We start from the raw sequence: 14,372 nt of genomic DNA, 5'->3' as shown, positions 1-14,372 counted from the left end.
AATCAAACTATAAACCCCCCCAAAAAAATTGGGGCTGGAGAGGTAGCATGGAGGTAAGGCATTGCCTTGCACACAGAAGGATGGTGGTCCGAAATCCGGCATCACATATGGTCCCCAGAGCCTCTCAGGAGCGATTTCTGAGGATAGAGCCAGGAGTAAACTCCTGAGTGCTGCCAGGTGTGACCGCAAAACCAAAAAAAAAAAAAAAAAAAAAAGATTCAAACTAGATCTTCTATTTTTAACAATTCAGGCAAGAGGAGAATGGAATTACATATATAATCGAATGAGTGCAAGAAACTTGTAACATAGAGTTCACTACTCAGCAAAACTCTCATTTACATGGGAATGAATGTTAAAATCATATAAGAACTCACAATATTCGCTCAAACCAAACCAACTCTAACTGATCAACTCAAAGATCAATTGATGGAGAGATAGCATGGATGTAAGGGTGGTAGTTTAAATCCCAGCATCCCAGAGGGTCCCCCTAGCTTGCCAGGAGCAATTTCTGAGCGTAGAGACAGAAGTAACCCCTTAGGGATGCCGGGTGTGACCCCCAAAAACCAAAAGAAAAGATCAATTGAGAAAGCAAATACTCAATTGTAACAACAACAATCCTACACCATATAATGGCACAACAACCCTTTCTATCAATAGTTTCAACATGCCAGACAAATTCACTAGACCTGGAGCCCTCCGGTGCAACATGGCAGCCCTCTGGCGGTTAGGTGTCCTCTGCGGTGCCCAAGAAGGACGAGCTTTGTTGCTCCAAACCCAGGTAGTCAGACCTGCTTGTGTCTCAACAATTCTTCAGGACCCACCTTCCGTAAGATTCAGTGAGATGCAGCATATTCATCTGTCATCCAGCCATCATGCAGGTTCCAAGGCTGCATCTCTCCACTGGACTGGTGAGAGGGTGGTCAGTGTTTTGCTCCTGGGCCTGCTTCCAGCTGCTTATTTGAGTCCTAGCTCTGCAGTTGACTACTCCCTGGCTGCAGCCCTCAGTCTTCATAGCCACTGGGGCCTTGGACAAGTTGTTACTTGGCTACAACACAGAAAGCTGCCAAGGCAGTTGTTTTGGCAATCTCAGCATTAACTTTTGCAGGCCTCTGCTATTTCAACTATCATGACGTGGGCATATGCAAAGCTGTTGCTATGCTGTGGAAGCTCTGATCTTTTTGACTTATACTCTGAGAATTGATTGCATACCTCTTTGCCTCTGTTCTGTCATGCCATTCAATTCACAATAAGGAGGAAATAGCAGATAAGTTCTTTGGTGAGATACACCTTTTCTGATCATCTGGTTATTTAAGAATTTAATCTTTGAGGAAATTATTTTTGAGGAGAGGTTTGAAAGGAATTACATTTAAAAAAAATAGCATGGCCATGGTAGAGTGCAGCTTTGCATGTATGTGGCCCTGGGTTCAATCCGTGGCACCAAAAAAAGAAAAAAATTATGAGACTGGATTCTATATTTTGGTGAGTAAATGACTCTCCAAGCTTTCTACAAGATTCTCTTTAAAATAACTATATAACACACATGAGCTTTTGTCTTTTAATTTATCAAACTCTCATAAGGAACTTATTTTTATTATCAGCATCTAGGCTGACTTAATATTTGTCCTGGGGATGATGGAGAGGGGAAACATTGTTGTTTCATAAAGTTTTTGTATATGTTCTTTACCCTGCCAAATTAGCAATAAGGTTTGATGATGGATAAAAAGACAACAGAATTTTAGCAATACTTAAATTTTGAAAAATTCCCCTATGTTCTGTTGATAACAGTTAATGATGGTTACATGTCCTAAGAAAAATTTAAAAGGAGAAAATTCTTTTTTTTCTTTCTTAAAAGAAGAAAATTCTGATCTTTTGCAGTACTGATTTTAAAATTTCAGTAAGAAGATCATGAGAGTTTCTAAGTAGAGTAAAGTTGCATTAAGAAAGAGGTCTCATTATTATCAAAGTATTACAGATTCTGAATTTAATCCTCAAATGTGTTTGTTTTACTTCTCCTAAGATAATCAATCTGTTTGCAAATATAAAACTAAGAGATAAGTTGTTATTTTCCCATTGGGACCCCTTAATATGGAAATGTATTCTACAAAAATAATTTTTAATAAAATGCTATATAATAAAAATATACTCTTATGCATAAAAAATTCATTAGACCTGACACTAGCAAAGACATAAAGAGTACTAAATGAAAAAGTAGTAGAACTACAATAATGAATCTCTACAGCACCTTTCATCCCTCCAAAAACTGATTACACATTCTTCTCAAGAGCCCATAGAACCATCTCTAGGATTGAGCACATTATATATATATATATATATATATATATATATATATATATATATATATATATATATATATATTTTTTTGGTAACACTCAGGGGTTACTCCTGGCTATGTGCTCAGAAGTTGCTCCTGGCTTGGGGGACCATATGGGACACCGGGGGATCGAACCGCGGTCCGTCCAAGGCTAGCGCAGGCAAGGCAGGCACCTTACCTTTAGCGCCACCGCCTGGCCTTGCACATTTTATATTTTAAGGTTTGAAATATTCTCTTTTTTATTTTTTATTGTGAATGTGAATTACAAGTCTTCACTGTAATATTTAAGGTCCATTGTGACAATGAATCAGAGAATTTCTATGGCCAGTGTTGTCCTCTCTCCACCCTGTTCCCAGCCTGCATCGTATATCTCCCTTCTTTGCTCCCCAGACTGCTAGCATAACTGTTCCTTTCTGTGTATAGCTTGTTGTAGATTGGGTATCAATTCTGTTGTTGTTGACTTTGGGTTTGGAGTTTAAGTCTGATCATTTTTTATTTCTACTCCATGGTCAGAAGTCTGTTTGGTCCTGGTATCATCCAATTTATTTCCCCTAAATTTATCAGGCAGAACAAAATGTTTCAGCTTATGTGTTTCTATTTGGAAAAAAGAAAAGAAAAGAAAAATATAAAAACCAACAAAATAAAAAAAAACCTGCAACTACAAAAAAGCACAACAGCAGCAACAACAACAATAAAAATAAACCTAATAATCATGAAATGAAAAAGCAAAAAAGATGAAGGTCTTGTGTAAGAAGGTTTTGTGCTACTTTCTTCCTCCCTCCCTCCCTCCCTCCCACCCTCCCTCCCTCCCTCCCTCCCTCCCTCCCTCCCTCCCTTCCTTCCTTCCTTCCTTCCTCCCTTCCTTCCTTCCTTCCTTCCTTCCTTCCTCCCTTCCTCCCTTCCTTCCTTCCTTCCTTCCTTCCTTCCTTCCTTCCTTCCTTCCTTCCTTCCTTCCTTCCTTCCTTCCTTCCTTTTCTCTTTCTCACTCTATTTCTCCTTTACTGCTCTCTATTTCTCTTTCTTTTTCTTTTTTCCTTCTTTCATTCTTTCTTTCGCACTGTAAGTATTGGGAAATTTGAAAAGGAATCCCATTGGCCTAAGAGATACACAGTTTCTTCTCTTTTGAAACATACTGTCTTGGGAACAACTATAGGATCCATACATTCTTATTTTCACATTCCAAGGTCTTTTTATGGTGAAGCCTAGAATAGACTCTTTCTTTACACTTCCAAAAGTTCTGCTCAGTCACAGTTGTTAGAGTCAGACCTCTGGAATTAGATATCTTGGCTATTGTACAAATCCTAGGCCGAAGCCTAGGCTAGGTCTTTCTTATTGGTCCCAGGGTAAGTTCTAGAAGTCATGGTTGTCAAAGTCAGTTCTGTAGTTAGCAATCTTAGTTTTTGTACAGATCAAAGGAGGACATGTCTTCTGATTTCATCTTACCATAAGGTGATGACATAAGACAACCTGCTCTTAAATCAAGCTGTTGCCATTTCCTTGTTGTCAGGATGTCATATCAAACTGGCTCATGTTAGTGTCAGAGCAGTACTAGGAATTTCCTAGGGAGAGTTTAGTTCCTGGTGCTGTTGCAGGAAACTGTGTCTGTTTTATGTCTGGGATCTAGGGTTTGAGATTGGATGGTCGCTGTCTGATCATCTGGAGTCTAAGTTGGGTCCACATGACACATGTTCAGGGTGGGAGGCGTTCCGTATATTATAAAATGTACTCTTACTCCTGATAGTTAAGAGCTTGTTTCTAATCATAAAATTCCCCCCTTTGTTGTATGCCTTTGCAAAAAGGAAAGGTGCCATATTATATTGCTGCTGCATTGGGCTACACAATGCCTGTGTCCTAGTTTTGACCTGAGTTTTTATCTCAGGCAAAACTTTTTCTTGTAGGTTTTCATACCAAGCAAAATCAAAACAGGTGAAGTTAAGGAAAAAATATTTTTATTTATATATAAAATGTATATTTTTATTTATTTTATAAATTTATTTTTAAGTATATAAATAAATTCTATATAATTATATAAAATTTTATTTCTATATAAATTATATATAAATAAACATATTATATATATAAACACAAATACATTTTAAAATATTAATTAGAATATTCACTCCATTGAGTTCTGTAGCATGAAATAATTAACGATGGGGCTGGATGGCGGTGGATGGAGGCCTTTGTGCTTAGGCCCCAGCCACGTGGCTTCATCCCCCATCCAGCTGGCAAGTTCCAGGCCCAGGTAGTTGGCGTAATCAAGACTCACTCACACGCAGGCTTCAGGAAGAATCATTTTTATTTATGCCCTAGCCACCACAGGTGTGTGGCCTATGTCAACCTTTTAAGCATTCGCCCTGCATCTTATCTCCTGTTAGCCATCTTCCCTTTGGGCTCCATGCGGCCCAAAGATTCAAAAGCCAGGAAGCCAAGCCGGGCCAAGAGAGAAACGGCAAAAGGCCACCCCGCCCGAATCCCCTGGCTCAGAGGTTTATCTATCCTTTTCCAGACCCCTCCCAGAAATGGGAGGTCTTGCAGGTAGTTACACCTATTATCCGGTTCCCAAAACTCCTCCCAGATATGGGTGGGTCTTGGGGTACACCACATTTCCCCCTTTTTTAAATATTTTCATGCGCCAACGTAATAAAGTGAAAATTAATATACCAGCCCTTTTCAAAAACATATCATTTGCAAAATATACTTTACACCTGTAACCTAAAATTCTATTAATGCTTTTTTACCAAGCACTATTTCGGAACTTTCATGTTCCTATATTTTTAAACTATATTGGGGGAACTTCACTGTTCCTATATTTTTTCTATACACAAGTACTTCAGCATACATGCATAACATACATTTTAAAAACAGGCTAAGTACATTAAAATACACAGTAAAACATTTTGCAATTGAAAATATTAACTCTGAAAGACAACAAAACACATTTAAATTATAAAGAAAATGACTTAAGACAAAGATGCAGGTGGTTAGAAATTAGATGTTTTAGTTGGGCTAAGCTGTTTTACCTTCCTTTATTTTTATTTTTTAACCACTAACTAGCTAAAACTTATCCCATTACCAACTATGAGTGAAATATATGACTATTTGCTTAGTTTCTACACCTAAAATCACAGTTTAAATGATTAATTTGTCCCACGCTGATCTCACCATGTTGATTTCACCATGTGGCTTTTGTAAATTTTTAGATTTTAGATGCTGGTTTGTCCCACGCTGATCTCACCACGTGGCTTCTGTAAACTTTTAAAGTTCAGATGTTTTGTTCCACGCTGATTTTACCACGTGGCTTCCTTTTAGTTTTAGGCCCCGCAGACGGTTTTGTAGACCATGAGGTTGCCGGTTCCGCTGCCGGTTCGCTGGAGGGTGGATTCCAGGTTTTTTGCTTTTCCGGGCAAAGCTGAGCCCAGCCAAGCCGATCCCAGCCGAGATTCCAGCCGAGCCGAGCCCAGCCGCTTGGAGCTTTTCGCAGCTTTTTTTTTTTCTTTGGGCGCACTTTGCAAGCAAGTTTTCGGCCACACCTTCACAGGGCGCTTTGGTTGTTTAAAGTTCCAAGTGATTTAAACTAAAAGTTTAGTCCGAAATTTCCAAAGTCGAAATTCAAATTCAAGCCAAAGGTCATTCTCAGAAAATCAGTTCATTTTCAATACAGTCTTTTTTCTCCTCCGTTTCCAATTTAGACTTTTAATAAGTCTTTGAAGAGGCCGAGGTTTTTGGTTTTTGTAACAAAGTTTTAGTTCTGGGCCTGGGCTGGAGGTGATGCAAGCTTTCACCTTTGTACTTTCAGTTGCCCTTCTGCCCCTAGAAGGGGTTGCGGCCATCTTTGAACATGGCTTTACGTGGCCAAACACTTTGGGCTGACTGCATTTGAACAAAGCGAAAATCAAACAGAAGAGCAGAAATCTCACCATTTTTGCTGATTTCTTGGGTCCAGGATTCAGGTCAAAGTTCGGAGCGCCAGATGTTGTGTTAAATAAATAACGATGGGGCTGGAAGGTGGATGATGCCATCCAGCCCACATGGCTCTGCAACCTCCATGCAGCCGGCGAGTTCCAGGCCCAGGTGAAATCACTCACTCACACGCAGCCTTCAGGAAGAATCATCTTTATTTATGCCCTAGCCACCACAGGTGTGTGGCCTATGTCAACCTTTTAAGCATTCAGCTATATTTTGCTAGCCCTGCATCTTATCTCCTGTTAGCCATCTTCCCTTTGGGCTCCATGCGGCCCAAAGATTCAAAAGCCAGGAAGCCAAGCTGGGCCAAGAGAGAAACGGCAAAAGGGGCCAAAAAGCCAAAAAAGCCGAATTCCCTTGGTCCCAGCCTTATCTACCTTTTTCCAAACCCCTCCCAGGAATGGGAGGGGCTTGCAGGTAAAGTTACACCTACTATCCGGTTCAGACCCCTCCCAGAAATGGGTGGGTCTTAGGGTACACCACATTTCCCCCTTTTGGCCCAAAGATTCAAAAGCCAGGAAGCCAAGCCGGGCCAAGAGAGAAGGGCCAAGAGAGAAACGGCAAAAGGCCACCCCGCCCGAATCCCCTGGCTCAGAGGTTTATCTATCCTTTTCCAGACCCCTCCCAGAAATGGGAGGTCTTGCAGGTAGTTACACCTATTATCCGGTTCCCAAAACTCCTCCCAGATATGGGTGGGTCTTGGGGTACACCACATTGTTCCATGTTTTGAATTTTCTTTCCTATATCCCAACATTCCCACTGGTACAAAGTCCCATTTGATTGATATGTGAATCTTCTGGGACTCCTTTTGTATGTGAGTTCCTTCTGAGTTTCAATATTCTGCCTTGGGCTTTGAAGTGTGGAGTACAATGTGTCTTGCAGCTTTTCTAGTGGGGTCTACTTTTGCTGAGACCCTTGAGAGTTCTTGGATTTGGGTGTCTGTACTCTCCCACTCTGGAAAATTCTTACCAGTGTGTTGTTTTAATATAAATAAAAAGTCTAAAGTCCTAAAAAAAAAGAATAAAAATTTTCTTTTTTGAAGTCATTTTGTGGTTCTGTGATATTTTTGAAAGAATCCATTGTTAATCAATGTTTAGGTGCTTGTAAGCAGCATACTCATTTTCGTTTCCATTGGATGCATAGAAAGTATGCACTTAGCTCCCCAACTGAAAGTAAGACACATGTCTGGTCAGCCAGCTCACAGTGCTACAGAAAATATGGTGTGACTTTTAAGATTTTTCCATCAGTAGCCCATAACATATTGCAAAGAAAAAATCAATATGGTTACAACTAATTTTAGAAGTCTCTACTTTAGAAAATGCTGTTGTTTCCTTTCGTCTTTATTACTTAGTCGGTAATATTTTCCTCTTGTTTACAATTAAATGATATCAGGGCTGGATAGATACTATGATAAGTAAGGTGTTTGCCTTTGTTTATTTACCTGGTTTAAATTCCAAGCGGTGCATATAGTTCCCTTGACTACATGGGGTAACTCATGTGCACAGACCGCTCTTTACCATATGGTCCAACCACACTCCTTTTTCCACTCCCAACATAAATGCAGTAATAAAAATGTCTTATTTTATATATTTTTTATTTTGGAGGTTTGAGAACCACACACTTTGTGTAGAGGCCATCTGCAAGGTAAGCATTTTATCTGTGTTACCTCTCTGGCCCAATAAGGCTTATCTTTCTCCTAACCCCATCTATCCATTTCCCCCCAACCTACAGTCTTCTAGATGCAAATGCTGATTGATGTCTTGTAAACATTTTTGTTTTGTTTTTAGTTTTGGTTCTGGAGAAACTCCCAACTCAGTTCTATAGAATTGTTCCCTATGTGCTCCGGAGACCTTGTGTTGCTGGGTAAGGAGCAATGACCTGATTCATACAAAACATGTGTTCTAGTCCTTAGAACTATTTACTCTTTCCCAGTATTCTGGTTTTTGTGGTCATGCAACACTTAATGATGGGGGCAAGTTATAAGAAATGCAGTCTGTAGCAGTTTTATCATTGTATGAACATCACAATGTATACTTATACAAATCCAGATGGTTTAACTTAGTCTGCTCAAGGTTAAATAGGACCACCATTGTACATGGACAATGTAGTGAGGTTTTGTCCTCATTTTTGTGCATATATAAACAAATATAAATGTGTTCTCTTTTTAGAGGTCAGTTTTCGGCTGTATTTAGGAGTAGTGAACTCAGGTCTTACTTTGGGCTCTATGCTTAGAACTTACTCTGGCTATGCCAACCATAATTGGTAGTGGAAATAAAAACTGGGTCGACTGTGTACAAAGCATTATCTCTGTCCCAGTATTCATACATTCTTATTCCTTTCTTTTACGTAAAAAGTGAGATACTAAATAGTTTTTCATTCTAAATATTCGCTTAATATTTTTTTCTGTGATGTTTCTTAGAGCATGAAAATCTCCATCCATTGTTTTTTTTTGTTTTTGTTTTTGTAGCTATCATACTTTGTGGAAGTACTATGTGTTACTCATTCCCTCCAATACAGATGGATATTGGAATATCCTAGCCTTTGGCACTTTCTTGCACACAATTCTGCAATCTATAATGAGTTTATCTTTCATTATAATGCTCATTCAAGTACAGTTGCACCAAAAAATTACATTCTCGGGAGCCAAACTTCTGAGTAAAAAGAAAATGCATTTATCATTTTGGATTATGATCACCAGAGAGCTTCCTCAAGGGTTACACTCTTCCCAAAAAATATTAGGGGCTTTCTTCTATTTGGAGGCCATACTCAGCAATACTCAGGGGCTAGTCCTGACTTTATGATCTGGAGACTGCACTGCCAGGGATGTACACTGTTATAGCACATTGAGGTATCACTCTGGCCCAGTCTACTATTTTGAGAGTATCTAATAATCCTAATTTTCATTTTTCTTTCTCCCATTTCCTTCCCTTCCCTTCCCCTCCCTTCCGCTCCCTTCCCCTCCTTTCCCCCCTTCCCCTCCTTTCCCCTCCCTTTCCCTCTCTTCCCTTCCCTTCCTTTTCCTTCCCTTCCCTTCCCTTCCCTTCCCTTCCCTTCCCTTCCATCTCTCTCTCTGTTTTGGGGGTTGCTTTTATTTTGGGGCCACAAACTGCTCAGGGCTTACTCCTGGCTCTATACTCAGAAATCACTCCTGACTTAAGGGACCATATGTGATGCCAGGGATCAAATCCACGTGCAAGACAAGCAAACATCCCACTCACTTTACTGTAATTTCAGCCTCATATATGAGTTCTTTATTTTTACATATATTTTTTGGTTTTTCGGACCACACCCCTTTGATGCTCAAGGGTTACTCCTGGTTAAGCACTCAGAAATTGCCCCTGGCTTGGAGGAACCATATGGGACATCGGGGATCGAACCGCGGTCCCTCCTTGGCTAGCACTTGCAAGGCAGACACCTTACCTCTAGTGCCATCTCATTGGCACCATATATGAGTTCTTTAAAGAGGAGAAAGAAGTACCAGAAATTCTACAGATGACCTTGAGGAACTAGCTGATTTTGAAATGACTTATAGAAGTGCCTTGTAGCAAACAAAAGAGGACTGATGGCTTGATATGAGTCTTAGCAAAAGGTGTACTTTTAGAGGTAACAATATGGGTGAATGGAGGCATGAAAGTGTATAAAGTCTGTCCAGAATAATAAGTGGCAACAGTGATCGAGAAAACAGCTGAGGGTGTGTTCCGCGCTAAAAATATATCTGGTTCACTTGGATATAACAGGGAGTCATAATACACAGAAGTGACATCACCATTATTTTCAGAGTGTACTTTCTAGAGCCAAAATCTTGCAATAACTTGCATTTTCTTAATTCGTCTTTAATAGTGCTTAAGAGGCTACTATCATTATCTTTACCTTACAAGAGAGAAAATGCAATCTTAGAGGCGTTATGTCCAAATCTAGTAGAGACTGCTTAGAATTTGATACCCAAAAGGTATTCAGCAAATTATTTTATATTACCTCATCTATAAATATTTTTATATTACCTCTTATGTTAAGGTCCTATAAATTATTTTTATATTACCTCAGCTGTAAGTCATGAAGATATAGCGGTGGTATGCAAGGTGGATTGAAAAGTAAAAGCAAACAAAAGGTTATAAACTAGGATTCTGAGAAAAGATGATGAAGGTCCTAAGTAAAATACTAAGCAGGGTTATGCAATATTCTCTATAGTTTTTAAGTGGAAATGAACATTTCTAATTATCTGGATTTGCAGTAAGTCAGTAATAGTATGTACAATTACAAGTTGGTTGTATTAAATGGAAAATGTTTGAGCTGTAGTTGGCATATATACTTGTACACATAAAGTTAGATGGTACTTGATAAATGTATAAACAGGACCATTCCAAGTCTTTCACTGAGTACCTTATAAAGTGAACTTTGAGGTGTGCACGTTGCTAGCATTTAGACGAAGTTGTAATCTGTACCTAAACCTGTTGTTTAATTGTTTAATTGACAACAGTTACAATAACTCAAGGGAAGGGGAGAATGCTATCTTTTAGCATAAGGAATTTTTTTTACTGTTTTTCTTCCTCATTACTTCTACATCTACATATTTAATCTGCGAGTTTTATGGAAAATCAGACAGAATCTGTACAGATAAAAATGAGATAAGACCAAAAATAAAGAGGAGATTGGAAAACATGAGCCTTATCTTAGGACATTGATCCTGGCAACTCTCACCTGCTATAAGATAGGCTCACACTTGAGTTTCTTCCAACTGTTATTGAGCTACACAGGGTTACTAGAAGGCTGTTGAGGCTCATTTGCTTGCAAGATTTCCCCTGCTCAGTCGTCCCAAGGGGTTTCATGGAAGAGTCAAAGACTTGACCCCCAATGGCAGCCCAAGTTCCCCAGCTCAGGCTTTGGCCCTCCAACTGTCACTCCCTGCCTCGCTCTCCCAGGTGCATGTGGAGTGGGTGCATGCGAAGGTCACGTGACAGCAGAAGAGCAGGCCCCGCCTCCAAGATGGCGGTGCCCAGTGTGTGGTTCCAGGACCCACCTGGACCCACTGTAGGACTGTTGCCTTGATGGCATCTTGGGGCTGGGGATGGACCTGGGTGGGCAACCTCGCTGGTGGTGGGTAAGGGTCGGTAAGCCAGCGTTCTCCACTGCTGGAGCCCTGCCGCCTTCGCTCCTCACGTCCATTCTCTCCTGACATCTTCAACTTATGGCCAGCATCAGCATTTCTATCGGAAGTCCACAGGAGCCTGCCTGGGCCTAGTCTGGGGGAAAATAAAGCAACTGAAAAAGCAAATGAAAAGCAACTTCAGTTAGGTCCTTTGATTCCAGGGCCACGCGAGGGTCCTGGAATTAACTTTCTTAACGTAAAGCATTAAAGAGTAACGGATAAGTTAAGAGATGATGTAAAGTTATTTAAGAATAATGTAAAAGCACTTACTCAGATCCTCACATCCCCTCCTGGCCAAGACTGTGGTTGCAGTTTTGCTGTAGTTTTTTTTTTTTTTTTTTTTTTTTTTAGTCTGGAAAATATCATTAATTATTGATTCAGTCTATATGTAATCCTGACTGTTTACTTTCAAGTAGTCCAGTCTGTATATATTGAACAGATTAGAAAACTAAGTTAGAGAGAAGTTGAGGGTGGTATTTAATTCCTTTGGAAAGTATACAAGAATCAGTGCTTATTATCATCAAAGTAAAAAAAAGTCAAGTACAAAAAATTCTTTAATTAAAAAAAAATTGAGACACATCTGGTGATGGCCAAGCATTACTACTTACCCTGCTCTCAGGAATCACTTTTGATGGGGTTCCTGGGACCGTATTGAGGTGCCTAGGGATCAAACCTGGGCCAGTCATGTGCAAGGCAGGAAGGAGCTTAGTTATAGTTGTATTGTTTTTCCCCAAGACTTTCAAATTATTACAGCTGTTAAAAGGGGACCTGGGAAGCCCAAGATCCCGAAACAGCCTCGGGCCTAAAGGGGATGCCCAGGGTCCACAAAACATACCTTCAGAGAATGCAAAGGCAAAGCAGGATTTATTTCAGAGTTCTGGGGCTCCTGGGACAGCCACGTAGACTGAAAGTGGAAGCCTGGGATAATCTAGGAAGGTATCTATTACAGGTTTAAGGAATCTTTCTAGTTGGGGTTAAACACAACGTCCAATCAGAGGGCGAACTTGTCCTTTTTCAAAAAAACAGCGAGAACCTTGGGAGGAGTGAGCAGAAGTCCACTCTTTTGCCAAAATATGTCAAGTTCCTCTTAGGAGGAGCGTTGACTGATGTCAGAAGTCCATTGATGACTCAAGGTGAAATACCAGATCAAGGGGGTTAAGAAGGGAGGGGCAAGAAAGGCTTAAAAAGCATCTTTATCTGTTCAAGGTGGGGGTGGAGAAGGGCTTAACCGGCATCTATCACATATATGAGTTATTATAATATCTATTTTATAAATTTTCTCTTAACAGTATGGGTTTTATGTGTGAAAATGTAATTTTTTTCAATGTCTTTCAGAGGTTCAGAATCAATGGGAAGAGTTTCAAGAAGTTTTTGTTTTGTTTTGTTTTGTTTTATAACCACACTTGAGTGCTCAGAGGTCACATTTAGTAAGGCTCAGGGGTTACTCCTGGCTCTACAATCAGAAATAGCTCCTGGCAAGCTTGGGGGACCATATAGGATGCCGGGATAAAAACCACCATTCTTCTGCATGCAAGGCAAATGGCCTACCTCCATGCTATCTCTCCTGCCCTGGGACGCTGGTGGATTGAACCAGGGTCAGTCCTAGGCTAGTGCCAGCAAGGCAGACAGTTACCGCTCCATGCCACCACTCTGACCTTAGTTAAATCATTTTTTAAATTTTTACTTTATTGAAACCTTTGTGATTTTATTGTGAATTACAAAGTTTTTTACATTCGTTTTATCTTTACGTAGCTGTTGCTCTGTTCCTCTTCTGACAGATCATTCACCTCTACTGCTTGTTTTTGCTCTGTTCCATTTCAAATGTTCCAGCTTTTCAAGTAGAGAATCCACTTTTAGTGTGATCTGGGCTAACTCTTTCTTTATAGTGCAAATGTCTCCTTTCAGCTTTCCAGTCTTGGAAGATACTCACTGTCGACTCTTGGCCATTCTTGCCCACTTTTGCACCTTGTGAGGTGTTTCCTGATACATGCTCAGGTTTTGAGGGCACTACAGCTAAAGCATTAGGTGTAGGAGGTAGAATACATGCTGGATAACGACGTCATGTCATAGTAATTCCGTGGAAAGCCATATTCCAAATCAAAATAGGAGGCATGCATCTATCTACATCGTTTCCTATCTGCTTTTCCTCCATTTCCTTTTTTTACTTTTTACTCCCATTTATTTTTGCCTTCGCAGCTACCCTGTTTCCCTGAAAATAAAGTATTTTAATTTTTTACTGCCAAAGATGCACTAGGCCTTATTTTCAGGGGATGTCTTATTTTTTCCATGAAGAAGAATATGGAGCACATTTATTGTTAAATAAAGGAAATTTATTACCTGCATCTGGTATGGTAGTTGTCAACACAAACCAGACCAACTGTGAATCCTACAGATGCCAGTTGGGGTGGCCCTAGCAACTAGTTTACTGTAAATTAATCTTTATTCTGAGACATAGCCTGGGGGGCCTTATTTTCAGGGATGCCTTATATTTTACCCAGAAGGAAACTTGTAAGTAGGTCTTATTTTTGGAGAAATATGGTAGATTAATGTCTAAAACCTGGCCAGCCATCATTCTGCTGTCTTCTCCTGCCATTGCAGCATGGTATTTCTTTCATTAACAGTGAATGAAAGCTAAAGCCCTTATGAACAGATATGGCTGAAATTTTGTTTATTTCAAAAATAGTGTCTCCACATCAGACAGAGTTCTTGACCACCTTTGTATTCAGATTTCTAAGGAATACACAGGACTTCATGGAACAAGGGTCTGTCCTATTGGTAGTACTGCTGCCATTATCTTTGAAGAGTCAGTTTCTCATTAAAATATGTAGCTGATGATTCCCATCCCCAAAAAAAGATATCTTACAAATGGGGAGGGAGAAGAGATTGGATTCTGACTCACCTAATCCTGATGCTACATGGAGAAGTGAT

The 14,372-nt window shown here is 40.0% G+C and overlaps 1 pseudogene; it reads left to right on the top strand.

Moving 5' to 3' along the window:
• Positions 1-706: 706 nt before the first annotated feature.
• LOC126000718 (succinate dehydrogenase [ubiquinone] cytochrome b small subunit, mitochondrial-like) lies at positions 707-1,340 on the top strand (annotated as a pseudogene).
• The last annotated feature ends 13,032 nt before the right edge of the window (positions 1,341-14,372 follow it).

This window comes from Suncus etruscus, unplaced genomic scaffold (assembly GCF_024139225.1).
Source record: "Suncus etruscus isolate mSunEtr1 unplaced genomic scaffold, mSunEtr1.pri.cur scaffold_85_ctg1, whole genome shotgun sequence".
Taxonomy (NCBI): domain Eukaryota; kingdom Metazoa; phylum Chordata; class Mammalia; order Eulipotyphla; family Soricidae; genus Suncus; species Suncus etruscus.
This window is presented reverse-complemented; position numbering and strand designations above follow the sequence as displayed.